The sequence below is a fragment of the Lucilia sericata genome, unplaced genomic scaffold (assembly GCF_015586225.1).
Source record: "Lucilia sericata isolate MDLA Ls3-8-SP2 unplaced genomic scaffold, ASM1558622v1 Contig000044F_arrow, whole genome shotgun sequence".
Lineage (NCBI taxonomy): Eukaryota > Metazoa > Arthropoda > Insecta > Diptera > Calliphoridae > Lucilia > Lucilia sericata.
Genome location: NW_023994082.1, coordinates 542644 through 559311, shown reverse-complemented (window position 1 = coordinate 559311; position 16668 = coordinate 542644).

Here is a 16668-nt window from a genome sequence, read left to right as displayed (position 1 = left end):
TCCATGTCCGCCGTTATTATAAAACGATTCTAGATCTTGGTTTGTTTATGGCCGTGTTTAATTATGGACCGATCCTCGTCAAATTTTCTAGAACGACTTTAGTTTATACAAACCTTGTTTATGTTGAATTTCATTGCTCGCATTTTTTGGCGTTAAAGTCTCTTTCTGAAGTGGACCTTATATGGAGAATAGGGTCAATTATGGACCGATCCTTATAAAATTTTACAAAGCGATTAAGGTTCCTATAGAATATGTTTATGTCGAATTTCATCGCTATAGATGATTCTTTTAGACAGTTATGAGCGTTAAGGTCATTTTCTGAAGGGGACCTTATATGGGGCTAGGCGAAATCGTGGACCGATATTGCCAAATTTCAATACCAAACAAACTACATCAATATATAATATTTATTCAAAATATCCGCTCGCTAGCTACTTCCGTTTGGACTCTATCGTGTTTTCAACAGACAGACAGACAGATGGACAGACGGATGGACGGACACGGCTAGATAGTCTTAGAATTTAAAAAGGACCCAGAATATATATACTTTTATGGGTCTTAGATGAATATTTCAATGTGTTACAAACGTAATGACAATATACCCACATCTTTTTTGATGGTGGGTATAAAATCATATAAAACAAGTAATAAACAATAGTCGGGCGTGGCCGACCATATGATAGCATACACCCTTTATTATGAAATTCTGCAACTTAATTAAGGATTGTATAAAACATAGTTGTGCAACTTTTTGATGATACTGATTTGCCCGAAAATTACGAAAATCGGCAGTATTATTTAGACTTATCTAAAACTGAATTTTGTCGATTATTGTAGAGATACTAAAACACATAATTATGAGCTCCAAAGTCCTCTGTGGGAAGTGATTTCAAGTTTGTTTGGACCGACTTCAATTATTTTTAGCAACCTTCGTCATTTCATCCAGAGATGAGTATGTGCTAAATTTAATTGCGACTTGTAGCAAACATACAAGGTTAACACGGACACAAAGACGGACCTAGCTTTATCGAATCAGGATTTATGTTAATATAAAAGTCTTTTGCACCGAATTTCATCGCGATACTAGTTTTTATTTGTGAATAGTGAACATTCAAGTAATTTTTTGAAGCGGACTTTGCATGGGGGCTAAGACGATCCTTTTTTGATTTGTTGTCGGGATTTATGTTTATGTAAAACTTATTTGTGTCAAATATCATCGTCCGTTGTATGGCGGCTAGGTGAAATAATGTACCGATTTCAATCATTTTCAATAGTCCTTGGACCAAAAGAGGCATATATGCCAAATTTCGTTAAATTATATTAAAAATTTCGACCTGTAGCGTGCGCACTAAGTCTGCATGAACACACAGACGGACGGTGGGAAGGAGTGATGGACAGACGGACATGGCTTAATCGACTCAGGAAGTGATTCTGAGCCGATTGGTATTCTTTAAGGTGGGTGTATAATCAATATATCTGTTACCAACATGAGCACAAACGCATAATACCCTCTCCACTATAAAGGTGTAGGGTATAATAAGTATGATGGTATAGTCGATCAAGCTCGAATATATGATACCCAACGTTGAATACAGTACGTTCAATGAATCTTATGGTACACTCCGACAATGTCTCGAACAAAAATGCGAAAAATTAACGAGAATAACATAAGCATCAAGCTAACAAATTCTATAAAAATAAAACATTTAACATTTTTTTCTTTTTTAATTGTATGTATAGTGTTAACTCTTCATTTTTTCGCAGCATTTGTAACGAAGAAGTAGTACTGATAACAACTTTCAAAATACGTACAATTAAACGTCAAAATTCTAACTTCACTTAAATTCCAAATAATTTTATTTTGTTTTATCAAAACTTACTCCCCTTCCTATAGTGCTAACTTTTATATATATTTGGGACATTCATTTTATTTTCTTTTATATCCTCTAACACCATCAGTGGTGATAAGACTGTCATTTCGTATGTAAAATTGAGACATAGTCTGATCCAACTAAGTATGTTCATCATATTTTTTGGTGATTTTGGTGATTTTGGTGACTCACAAAACTATACCGCTGGACTTTTTATGGATATTTCTTCGCCACACACTTTATTTTGACGTATATTGATCATTTTTAATGAAAAATGGAAAAAGTGTTTTCAAAGGATATAGCAAGATATTATCCTTTTTAGCATGTAGTGACACCAAATTCTAAAAAATAACTTAGTTTCTTTGGAAATAACCAATTACTGTAGCTGTGAACTCAAAGTTACGCTCTAAATCTAGAAATATTGAAAAAAAAATCTTGGAACACCGGTGCACCGTATACGTGAAAGAGTTATAAATAAATCATTTATAAACAAATTATATTCCAGCAGTTCGGTCGGACAGTATCGTACTACCTATTTAACCTACCACTTAGGGTTAACAGGTAACATGTGCTTGTTCTACGAAGAAGTCAATCATTACCCCATAGATTACGAAAAACCAGACAAAAAGCTTAAGTTTGTTTTTAAAGTGTCCCCTCTCTCGCTTACAAAGGGGACACTAAAGTTACCCTGGTTTATAAAGAGTACATCCGTGACAAAAGACTAATTAGAGCCAACCAGGTGGTTAGACGTTAATGGAAATCACTGTCTGTTTCGGATGCATTGACACTTTGTATGCAAACTATACAATATTTTTAAAGCATACTTTTAGGCGACGATATAAAAATTAGAACAAGGACAATAAATAGGGTATATTTAGAAAATTTACTAAATATGAATTTTTTACTTTTAACATATTAATGACAATTTCAGAATTAAGCTATTATATAAAGTGCTACTCTCCAGAATTAAAAGCACCCTAATATGTATATATTATAACATTATGTACCACAAGTAGACACATAAAAATATTTTTATTAAAATGAAAAAAATAAGAATATTTTAAGTTTTCATGTTAAAAGTCAAAAAATGGGATTATTAAGGGGGATTCAATATTTGCATTTTTTATATACAAATAAATACATTTATAGTATTGTATGTAAAAGTTTTAAACAAACAATCTAAACTCTATAAGAATATATTTCATTGTAGATTTTCAATTAAGATTTTGTTGTTGGGTATTTAATTCTTAAAGTATTAGTTTTTAGGTAAGAGAAAAAGGCAATTACAATAGTTATTTTTAAAAAGATCTAGCTGAAATAATTTATTAACTTTTAAGGATGAATTTAATAAATCTATGCAAAAGAAAATTTTTAGCTAATAATTTCCATGGAAGTGAACATATGGTTAAGTATAAAAGAAAAGTGTATAGTAAAATTTTAAAGTCAAATAAAATTACTTTTACCCACAACTAATGAAACAAAATTGAACTAAAGATATAGAAATAGAAAAAGCTTAGATATCATCAACTAAAGACACCAACAACTAAACCCTTTTATTGAAGTTCTTAGTTAGTGGAATGAATAAATGGTATAGAGTCTTAAAGCAAAACTTGCTATAATATTTAAAAGAGGATTTTATGCAAATCCCTTTTAAGAATAAATTAATACAATCCAGAAAGGTTAAATATTTTAAATGTTTTCTGTTCATACAAAGTAGGCGAATTCGACAAGATGAGGGTTAAAACCAAATGACGTTTAAAAGGGGACGAGTTTAAAAATAAACGTTATTTGTCAGTAACAGAAAAATACTTGAAGTAGATACAAAGCATACTTGGTTTTTGGTTTTTTTTATATAGATGTAAGTATTAAGAAGGTAATCGAATTGAGTTAGATTTATGTTGGCCATTTGACAAAGAGGATAGAAAAGAATAAAATAAACTCAAAATCTATAATTTATTTAAATCTAAACACTCATTTAAAATTACAAATTTACTTTAGCCAAATAAATTGAAAATTAATTCTTCTTTATTTACCAATTTAACACTTTCTTTATAAAAATGTCTTTTATTTTTATATGATATTTATCAACTAAAAATTTTAAGAAAATGTTTAGCTAATAATTTTGTCATCAACATTATTCTAATGACAAAATAACAAATGTTCACTACAATAACAAAAAAAAAAAATAAAATAAAAACTTTCAAACACTAAGTGACAATTTTGACGTGACACATAAAGCCCTCATCATCTATAGATTTGTATTTTATGTAAAAACTGTCAAATCAAAAGCAATGTATTGAAATTGTTGAATAAAAGGATATGAAAGTAACGAGAAATGTGAACAATATTATAAATTTGAGAAAACTTAAGCTGCATAGCTTATAATGTGGCAAATGATATTTTGAGTGATGAAAGAAATATTACCCAAAAATAGAAAAGAAACTTAGAGAAAGATGAATATAAGTGTGTATGTACTTTTAATCTTTTTTATCGGCATTGCACTGGGGAAAGTACGTTTTTTGGGGAGACAATCTTAAAATTATTTTTTTACAATTTAAGTTTTAAAATTTTTCCGAATAATATGAATTATTGTGACATTTTATGTAATTTTGTGATCTAATTATAAGAAAATATATATTCTTCCAATTTCTCGGAATTCGGTTCATAATTTATTCAAAAGCTTTTACACAGAGGGAAAAAGAAATATACACGCCTGGTACCAAATTGACACCAAAGAGTTTAAAACTTTTCAATAACATCCGTTGTCAAAGTATACATATATACGTACGACAACACTATTTAATGTTGACAAAGCAACGTTGTCAACATTGCAACAATTCGTTGTCGAAATCTAAATTTTATACACATCCATTGTCTAAATGTTAACAAACGTGGTATAGGCAACGGATTGTTTGTCAATAGTGAGCTTACCATGTTTGTTAACATTTAGACAACTGATGTGTATAAAATTTAGATTTCGACAGCGAATTGTTGCAATGTTGTCAACGTTGCTTTGTCAACATTACATAGTGTTGTCGTACGTATGTATATACTTTGATAACGGATGGTATTGAAAAATTATAAACAGTTTGGTGTAAATTTGGTACCAGGCGTGTATATTTCTTTTTCCCTCTGTGTATGTTCACTCTACTACAAAATTGAAATGATAGACATTCTTTAAGAGATGTCCGATCTAACTTCGTATGACAATAAGGTCTTGAGTGATGCTCAGCTATCCGACATTATAAATATTCTTAATCCCTTGGCTCTTATCCTAACGCACTACCATAGTGTGATAGTGTCCAAGGGAGATGGTCTTTGGAAGTTAGGGCCACAAATTCCCGCTCCCGTTTCACTATATATTTGTTTATATGTGACACTTATGTAACTTATGTAACGATTGCCTTTGCTCGGCATTACAAAGAGTCCAAATGGCCCAGTGCTCAGACATATGTATGTACATACATATATATACGAATTAGAGTCAACCAGATGTACAAAGAGTACAAATCCAGATGGCTAATATTTTCACAACACATAAAATAATTATTTACTTGAAAGACATTTAAGTTTTGTTCCTTTTTTAATAGCTTTAACACATACAAGAGAAAGCTTTTCTATGGCACACATTTGTTTTTATATTTTTCAAAACTAGGTAAATTATTATAAAAGTCTAATATCATAATCATCTTTTGTTTAGAATATAAAGAACTAATTTAAATTTCTTATCTATACACTATAAATAATATGAATATGTATAGTTTTTTTTTGTAAAGAAGTGTCATTGACCTATGCATACATGAGTTAACCACTTGCAAAGCTTGTGTAAATATGCATATGTGTATGTACTTTATACATTTTACATATATAAATATTTGTATTTAAATATACATATACTTATACTCATGCATATGTATTTTTTAATGTAAACAAACAAGAAAGTTCACAGGCTTTGAAGGAAATTAAAAAAAAAATCTAAATTGTGGTCGTATATAATAACTCAACAGGGAGGTACACTACAGGGTGGTGCTTGCTAGAGTACTTCTATAAGTTAAGTTAAATTTGTAATCATTTTATGTTTTCTTGTCAAAGGAAATGAGTTAAAAAGTGCTGCTAGTACAGTTGTATGTAAGTGCAAGGCAATATAAATATTTTTTATTTCCAAAAGGAAAATTAAAACATCTAATTATTGAAAAACTCTATAAAACACAAAATGTTAAACGGACCTAACAATTATAAATGCATATTCATAATCATATTCATATATACATACATATGTATGTAAGTATGTGCCTGTCTTAGTGTGAAATTTCAAAGAAAAATATTTTAATCTTTTTCATGGAAATACACTAGAGAAAAAAAATTATAAAACAAAATTACTAAATTTAAATTTTTTTTAATATGTATTATGTATGGGCATTTCCACCGAAGAGTCTACTTTTGTCACATCACGACACGTCACCTTTAAATACCTATATCTCGGAAAAAATATTTTTAAATTGTTTATAGTTTTATGTAGAGCTCTAATAGCTCTATGCATAGGTTAAAGAAGAGACTTTTTTGTTTATTTTTACATTCGATCTGGAAAGAATAGAATTTCTTAAAATTTTTATTGATCATTGTTTGAAAACATCTTTTGGAAAACAAGTGATGCCTGGAGAACGAAATTTTACACCCTAATGAATATTTATGTGTTGCCAGCTAAGCATTAAATTCAATGTGAGGTTGTTTGTGACTTTTAAGTGTTAATGTCGTGACATAGTTTATGTACTCGTACAGTGAACACCGCCATAATTATTTTTGTGTGTATGCATGTATTTGTAAGTAAATACATATGTATATGTATACTAAAGTAATAATAACAAGTAAGAAAGTATAGCCGTATGCATGTACATAAGGGTTATAATTAGTCATGATCACTACGTGGTAGCCAGTAGTGCTCGAAAAACGAAAATCATTTTCTCAGGCTATTTTGCTGCAAAAACCATTCCGCGCAAATCGATTTTCTGAAACCTTTTACAAACAAATTTACATGAATTATTTATCTAATAATCTATATGTTTGAGTACTACATTTGAAAGAGGGATAAACCGCAGACCCTTTCCTTGATTTTCCACCTAGTAAGTATCGTGGGTCAAACAATAACACTTGTTTACATCAAAAATTCCGATTTAAAATTATGTTTGGATTAAAATTTGAAAGCTTTAAGCATTTGCCGGGGAAACTTTTTTACGCTCGCAAAAAAGTTACATAAGTACTTTTTCAACGTACTTTTTTATGTTCCATGTGGATATGAAATTTTAAAAAAGTTATACCCCTAATATACTTATTTATAAATATAAAAAATACAACTGTATGTAACACAACTTTGGTCTTCGCTATTTATAAGCATTTAAGTTGTACTAGATTTTGAGGTCATTGTGTCAACAATTTCAAAATAACACTAATGTTTACACTTGAGCTCATTGTATGAATATAAATAAAATACATACAAACTACCAGATGCTCACATATGTATGGTTGTACTATGTGTACGTTATAAAAGATGAAAACATTTAATCAATTCAGAAGCAAAAGTCATTAGGCGCTGTTAGTTACAAAAAATTAGCATATTAAAGATACAAAGAAAAGTTTAAAGGTGCTGCATTTACATAGAATTAAAAAATGATTTTAGCATGTTATGTTAAATATAGTATTGTACAAAACCAGGATAATAAGCTAAAATACTTAATACATATTTAGTTTTCATAAAAAATCAATTAATGAAGAAACCGTCTTTTCGGTTTCAATAGAAAACATTTTTTCAAGTTTGTTAAAAAAATACAAAAGGGTTGGGTCAATATTCATATATCTGCAATACTAAAAGTTAATATTATTAAAGATTTTTATACCCTATACCACTATAGTGGGGAGGGTATTATGTGTTTGTGCTGATGTTTGTAACACCCAAAAATATTGGTTCTACACCCACCTTAAAGTATATCAATCGGCTTAGCATCACTTCCTGAGTCGATTAAGCTATGTCCGTCTGTCCGTCCATTCGTCTGTCTATCTGCCTGTGTGTCCATGTAAACCTTGTCCGCACTCTACAGGTCGCAATTTTTGAGATAATTTCATGAAATTTGAAATATGCACTTCTCTTGGTCCAAGGACGGACGCTATTGAAATCGGTCCATTATTTCACCTAGACCCCATACAACCGGACCCCTCGAATAGGGCTTTTGACCTCATAATTATGTTAAATGATCTACTATCTCTACAAAAATTGGAAAAATTTAGTTTTATATATGTCTTAATAATTCTAGTGATTTTCGTAAAGATCGGGCATTATTTGACCATAGCCCCCATACAAAGTCCACCTCAGAAAATGACTTGAATGTCCACAATTCACTTATAAACACTAGTATCACGATGAAACTTGGCACAAATGAGTTTTGTATAGACATAATTCCCAACAATAAACAATTAAATTTTATGATCGGCCCAAGTTTTGCCCTAGGCCCCATATAACCGGACCTTCCGATTTGAGCCTTTTAGCTCATAACTTTGTCAAATATACTACTATCTCTCAAAAAATCGAAACAACAAAGTTTGATATAATTATAAATAACACTGTCGATTTGTATAATGATCGGGCATTATTTAACGCTATCCCCCACACAAAATCCCCTTCAGAAAATGACTTGAATGTCCTCAATTCACGTATAAAACACTAGTATCATGAAATTTTCCACAAATAGCTTTTATATAAACATAAATGTCGACATTAAATTTCCAATTTTTGCCCTAGCCCCCATATAACCGGACCTACCGATTTGGGCCTTTTAGCTAATAAATACGACAAATATACTACTATCTTCCCAAAAATTGGCACAACTAAGTTTGATATAATTATAAATAACACTGTCATTTTCGCCATGATCGGAAATAAAAAGTAGCCTATTGCCACATATACAGGAATACGCTGTGAAAATTTGAAAAAAACATATGAACATACAAACATATAAACATACAAACAAACACACATTAATTTTTATACCCTAAACCACTATAGTGGGGAGGGTATTATTATATATGTATATAGATAATTCTTAATAATACATTTTACAAGGATCGGCTCAATTTCTGCCCTAGCCCCCATACATCCGGACCCTCCGATTACGGCCTTTTATCTTTTAACTACGTCTAATATACTACTATCTATCCAAAAGTCGGCACAATGTGGTGATGTTTGTAGCACTCAAAAATATTTGTCCATATAAAGCTATGTCCGTCATTGTGACCGTGTAAACCTTGTGTGCACACAACAGATCACAATTTTGAATATAATTTGTTAAAATTTGCCACATACTATTCTCTGGATCCAATGACGAAGGCTGTTGAAAATGATTGAAAGTGGTCTTTTATTTCTCCTAGTCAGCATACAACCGTACATGAACAGATATTATTTGGATCAAATATAAGATTAACATAAATGCTTCATTATTGAAATTAATCACATTTAATATTTGCAATTGGTGTAGGGTATCACATGGTCGGCCACGCCCGACTGTAATTTCTTACTTGTTTTCATTTATTTAGTTTAATTTTTTCTCTTAAAGTTTTATAATTAATTTTCCTATTTAAAGATGTTATCAAAATAACTACATTCTTACTACTTGCTTTCAATGTATAATATAATAAAATATAATCATTGCTACAGCCAGTGATTTGTTACATAAAACTTTCATTATATTTCTTAATATTTTCCCATTACAATCATGCTGTGTGAGTGTGTGGGTCAGAATGTGTTGTCGGTTTGTGTCCAAACACTTAATGATGACATTATTTCCAATATTAAATATGATTACCAGCTATAAAATATTTATGCATATACAAACGTTTTTAAGTGCGTGATTGGGATTCAAGCTCAAATTTACGCACACACAGGACGCAGGACACAGGACATGCTACACACTATACGCAATTTTTTCTTAGTAAACCAACTGAGTTATGAATAATATCAGGACATCAGAGTATCAACATTGAAAATACGTAAGTACTATATTACATTATGAAAATTTTTGACCTTAAAGCTTATACATCATAGAAAATAAGTTTTTTTCTCTCTCTCTATAATATGCCAAACAACACAGCAGGCATGTAAATATGTGTGTAAAGGCAGGGAATGATAAAGTGCGGGAAAAATGGACAGTAATAAAGTAAAACAGAGATTTACTTGGAAAATATTTTCTAAACATACGCAAATCAACATTAACTATCAACGTGGGAAAATTATTTGTAAATAGATGATGACGATTATTATGATCAGAAAGGACAATGGTGACAATGGCAGGATATTGACTATGGAGCATTGATGACAGGAATATTGTGAAAATATATACATATATCTAGATATGGAAAGTGTATTAATTTTGCATTAGTCTTGCCTTTGAAAGAAACATGTCGTGGATGGACGGACAGTAAATTTTTCATTGTATAATAAATACAAGTATGTATGTCTAATTTCATAATGTAAAATACTTCAAATTCTAGGACCTTTTGTGCCTTCAACATGCAGACATTGCTTACAAGGAACAAGAACGAAGGACTTGTTACAAGAATTTTTACTGGGATTTATTTCGATCTTCCTTCCCTGCTTAGGAACGAAAAATAATTTGATAGATTTTTTATAGGATTTAGAAATTTTTGAACAGGTTTAATGTTTGTAGATACATATGTATAGTACCGCTAACACGCACTCAGTTTAAGTAAGTTAGTCATACATGGACAGACGACCACATATACATACATATTTAACATAATATAAATATGTATGTATATATGCATGTGTATATAAGTTTATTTGCACTTTTACACCATTATGGACATGTATGATAAATGAGGTTCATACCCCAAGGAAATTTATGAATTTTATTGATGTTCAAACTAACTTAGACAAAAAGCAAGGGAAAATTATTCATGCATATACACTTAACTGTACCATAGATTTAATAGAATAGAGCTAGGTTGGAAGCTACTACATGTACAGTAAATGATAAATTTAATCCGGTTCATCCAAGATGGTGCTAGGACGGAATATAAACCAAATTTATAACAGTTAATTTGTCAAAGACTCTATATCAAAAAACAGCTTTAACGGGCATAACTGCTTTAGAAGTTCGAGTGTAGTGATGAAATTCGACATAAATAAGTTTCATATGAGCCAAAATCTTGTTACCAAATTTTTTGACGATAGGTCTATAATTGACCCTACCCCCCATATAAGGTCCCTTTCAGAAAATTACTTTAACACTCATGACTAAAAATTCGACTATTGCGATGAAAATCAGTATAAGTAAGTTTCTTACCAAGCAAAACTTCTCTAACAATTTTTCTTAGGATCGCCCCATTAATGACCCACCCCTCATATAAGGTCCCTTTCCGAAAATGACTTTAACACTCATTGCTGGCCTAAAAATTGAAAAACTTCTCTACCAATTTTTTTTAGTATCGGCCCATAAATGACCCTACCCCCCATATAAGGTCCCCTTCTGAAAATAACTTTAACGCTCATTACTGGCTCAAAAATTTGAAAAACAAGTTTTATATGAACCAAAATCGGTCTACAAAAAGTTATGAGTATAGGTCAATAATTGACCATATCCCTCAAATAAGATCCTCTTTAGAAAATTTGATCAGGAGGATTCAAAAAATTGCTAGTACAGCGATGAAAATCGACATAAAAAAGTTTATACTTAGAAACATAATTCTTCATTCCGAATTTAATGAGAACGGATTATAACTAACCCTAGCCCCTAGATCCCTTCAGAAAAGAGTTTTGGTTATTAAAATACGAGTCTTCCTTATTTAAAATGCGAGTATTGCGATGAAATTTGACATAAACAAGTTCTATACAAAATGAAATATATGTACAAAATTTTATGAGAGTCGGTTCATAATTGACGCATATAAAGGTCCTCTTCAGAAAATTACTCATACGCTCACGTTTTAAAAATTGAACAAAAATATTTTGTTTTTAAAAATTAATATTTTGTTAGTTCAAAAGAGCTCGATCCAAATTGACTTAAGCCATATACCAAATAACACCCTGATGTTTATAGGAGAGCCTTCCTTTCAAGGCATACTAGATTTCATATTTATATTTAGTACGAATTGTTTTCAACTTCACTGTATTCATATTAAATGCGTGTGTTAAAGAAAATATTTTTTTTAGTAAGTAAATCAAATGACAAATTTGTTAAATTCTACCCAAACTCTTGTGTTTTATAATAATACAAATTTTATCTTTTACCTTTTGGGGACATTAAACACTTTTTGTTGGTAAAATATTTACAAAATATTGTACGTACCGATAAAAAATAAAAGAAAACGGAAAGATAGCATCCCCCTAGAGAGACTCATTAATGATGTATGATTGATAGTTAAGCTTAAATAAGAAAATAAAGTAAAAGGAGAAAATATGTCAAAGAACATTATCAAGAAGAACAAGTAAGAGTGTTATATTCGGCTGTGCCGAATCTCATATACCCACCATCAAACCGTATGCCGTAAAAGGAATGCTCCCATATAAATATCAGGGTGATTTTTGGAATATAGCTTAAGACAATTATGGACCGAGCTCTTTTGAACTAACAAAATATTAATTTTTAATATTTTGTACTGTACTTGTAATTATCAGAGTTTTCTTCATCAAATTTTCTAAAGAGGATCTCATATGTGGTGTATGGTCAATTGTTGACCTATCCTCATAACTTTTTGTAGACTGATTTTTGTTCATATATACTTTTTGTAGACTGATTTTGGTTCGCTGTTCTCGCATTTTTATGCCAGCAATTAGCGCTCATGTAATTTTATAAGGGGCTTATATGGGGGGTAGGGTGAATTACCGACACATTCCGCATGAAATTCGGAGCAATTTCATAACCGTATTTCATAACTCATATTTTTTAGCCAGTAATTATCGTTTAACAAATTTTCTAAAGGGGACCTTGTATGGGCGGTAGGGTAAATTATGGACCGATCCTCCCTAAATTTAGTGGAGATTTTGGCACGCATTAAACTTATGTGCGTCAATTTTCGTCACTACATTAATATTTTTAAGCCATTAATGAGCAGTATAGTTATTTGCAGAGGGGGCCTTATATGGGGGAAGGGTCATTTATGGGCCGATCCAAAAAAAAATTGGTACCGAGATTTTGGCTCGTAAGAAACTTACGTGTGTAGCATTTCATCGCTTTACTCTTATTTTTAAGACAGTAATGAGCGTTAAAGCTATTTCCTGAAGTGGACCCAATAGGGGGAGAAGGGCCAATTATGGACCTATCCATATTAAAGTTATTAAAAAGATTTTGACTCGCGAGGAACTTAATTGGGTAAAATTTTATTGCTATATTCGTATTTTTTAGCCAGTAATGAGCGTTAAAGTCATTTTCAGAAGGGGACCTTATATGGGGAGTAGGGTCATTTATGGGCCGATCTTAAAAAAATCGTAGAGCGATTTCGGTTCGTAAGAAACTTATTTATACCGAATTTCATCGCTATACTCGCATTTTTGGACCAGTAATGAGTGTTAAAGTAATTTTCTAAAGGGGACCTTATATGAGGGGTAGGGTCAATTATGGACCGATCCTCAAAAAATTTGGCAAAAAGATTTTGGTTCACATGAAACTTATTTATGTCGAATTTCATCGCTATACTGGCATTTTGGGGCCAGTAATGAGTGTTAAAGTCATTTTCAGAAGGGGACCTTAGATGGGGGGTAGGGTCATTTATGGGCCGATCCTGAAAAAATTTGGTAGAAAGATTTTGGCTCATATGGAACTTATTTATGTCGAATTTCATCGCTATACTTGTACTTCTGAAGCAGTTATGCCCGTTGAAGCTGTTTTTCGGAGGTCCACTTGTATGGGGGCTATCCGAAAAAGTGAACCGATATTGCCCATTTTCAATACCAAACAAACCTTAAAAATAGAGAATATTTATGCAAAATTTCAACTGTCTAGCTCCTCTCGTGTGGTCCCTATCGTGATTTCAACAGACAGACGGACAGACGGACGGACGGACGGACAGACGGACAGACGGACGGACATGGCTAGATCGTCTTAGAATTTAATAAGGACCCGGAATATATATACTTTTATGGGTCTATGAGCAATATTTCGATGTGTTACAAACGGAATGACAAAATCAATATACCCCCCATCTTTTTTGATGGTGGGTATAAAAATATGAAACAATATAAAAAAAACTACCCTAAAGTTTTAAAATAAATACATATTTATTTAAATGTTCTATATACGTATATAAATATGTAGAAGGAAATTGTACGTATTATCATTGTTACATTAAAAACTTTTCATTCTAATCATTTGTGTAAAGTTTGAAAAACTTACAACATATTAATTTATTTTATAGAAAAAAATATATTTCCTTTTTGTTACAAAACCTGGCCTATGTCCATATTGTTAAATATTAAAGAAAAGGCCAACTCATTTAATAAAACGAAATATTACAAAAGAAAAATGTTCCATAAGGTTCTCAAAAAATGGTTTATTTCATAAAAGTTATTAAGTTTTTTGTAAAAAAGGATTGATTATGGCAAACTTTTTCCAAATATGTACACATGTTCTCAACTTTGAACCTTACCGTTCATCTCTATGGAAAACATATGTGCAAATATAAGGTCAATGTTTTCTCAATAAATATTAAAGATATTTATAATAACGAAAACGTTAATATTTTAAAAAATGTTAAATACGAATTCATTCAAAAGACTTTGTGTAAAAACTTTTTCTGTTACTTTTTATATCCTTCATCTTAGTGAGAAGGGTATATATAAGTTTGTCATTCAATATAATTTTCCGACCCTATAGAGTATTTATATTTTGAGTCTTTATAGATAGCTGAGTCGATTAAGCCATGTCCGTCTGTCTGTTGAAATCAATTTTCTGAAGAAGCCAGATGTCTTTGGGATTTAAGTTAAATCAATAGTTTTATCAAGCCGGCTTTCGAGATGATCAAAAATCCGAAGCAACATCTGAAAATTTCTTAAAAAAATCGATTTTTTTTCTTCAGGAAGACTCAAGAAAACAACAACAACATACAGATTATGCTTGCTAGTTTATTTTGTTATTATGTCTATATTTTTTATCACAACCCGGGCATGAAGGAATTTATGAATGAAATGCGATTTTTGGAAAAATTATAAAAATTTAAATGTTAGAAAAAACTTAAAAAAATAATTCAAAATACTATTGTGAAGGGTATATAAGATTCGGCACAGCCGAATATAAAACTCTTACTAGTTAAAATAGAAATAGTTTTTCTTTAGAATTTTGTTCACGTTTAGTAAACAGCACCTAATTGGGTTTCGTTCAATTTAACTAAGTTTACTTTTTCACAAAAGAAAATCTAAAGGCAACTTAACTTAAAGTCATATAAAACATTTACAAAACAATTACTATATACCAGTGGCAGTGTTTCATGTAAATCTTAATCAAAACATTGCAGCAAAATTCAGTCAATCATATATACAACATAGGAAGGAATTAAGGTGTTGCTTTTTTAAATCCAGTACTGACATAATTTTTTTCTAAAAGTAAAAATTTTTTTTATTAGAAAATTGACTTCTTATGGAAATACAAACTGTTTGAGTGTTTTTTTGTAAGACAGTTGGTATGCATTTTTTTTACTTCTGAAAACAGTTCTAATATTGTTACTGATTTACCGTAAATTTGCATTAATAATGACACATTATTTAGTTTAGAAATTTCAACAAGGAGTTTTAATCAAACCTCCCTAATACCATTCCCCAACATTAATCAACAATACCAACATATAAAATACTGACGATGCATTTTGCATGCATCATCATACATTTGAACCTAGAAAATCTGTTTTCTTTCCAAAGTCAAAGTTAAGTAGTTGCCAATCACGTCTAATACAACAGTAACAACATCTCAGCTGTTGCAAGAATTTCATGCTTGTAGCTTACGTTACACAAATTGTAGCACATTTGATAAAGAACATACAAAAGAAAACCAATCTACACACAATTCTCTATGGGATTTGTGTGAATGATGAAAGTTTTTACATTCTTCAGAAGAAACAAAACAATGAACATTAAAAAAGCCTAAAGTCGTAATAGTGAAAGCATACACGGTAATACCAAGACTGTTATATTCTGTTATTATTGTTGTTGTAATATGATGAGTAACATCCGGTTGTTATAAAAGTACTTGTAGATTTTGACTACATGCCTCATCAATCTTTTGTACTTTCAGACAGTTGCAGTGTCAGCATTAAGCTAAAAGACAAAAACAACAACTCTGGTAGCAATAGAAGTAGCAGATCTAAATAGTAGAAAAGACGTAAGTGAATAAGAATATGTATGCCCTTTGAAACTTTTTGAGTTATAAGGTGTTATCTGAACCAAAAGTAAAAGAGAGATGAGTATATTAATGAATGTTGTGTGTGTTTAAAGGTACTATAAAGAACAAAAAGAATTAATAATGTTTAAGGAATAATCAGTGAATACTTTAATTTCGTACAAAAATTCTGTTCTTGAGTGAAAAAATAAAAGTCTATTTTCTGGTTAAACTAGAAGAGCTAGGACCAAAAGAATGAAAATCTGTGATAGCTTTTATTTCCTACCAAATAATAATGAATTTTTAAGTAAAAGCATAAAAGTGCATTTGCTGGCTAAACTAGAAGAGCTACGCCCTAAAGAATGAAAATCTGTGATCACTTTTATGTTCTACCAAAATTCTGTTTTTAAGTGAAAATACAAAGGTCC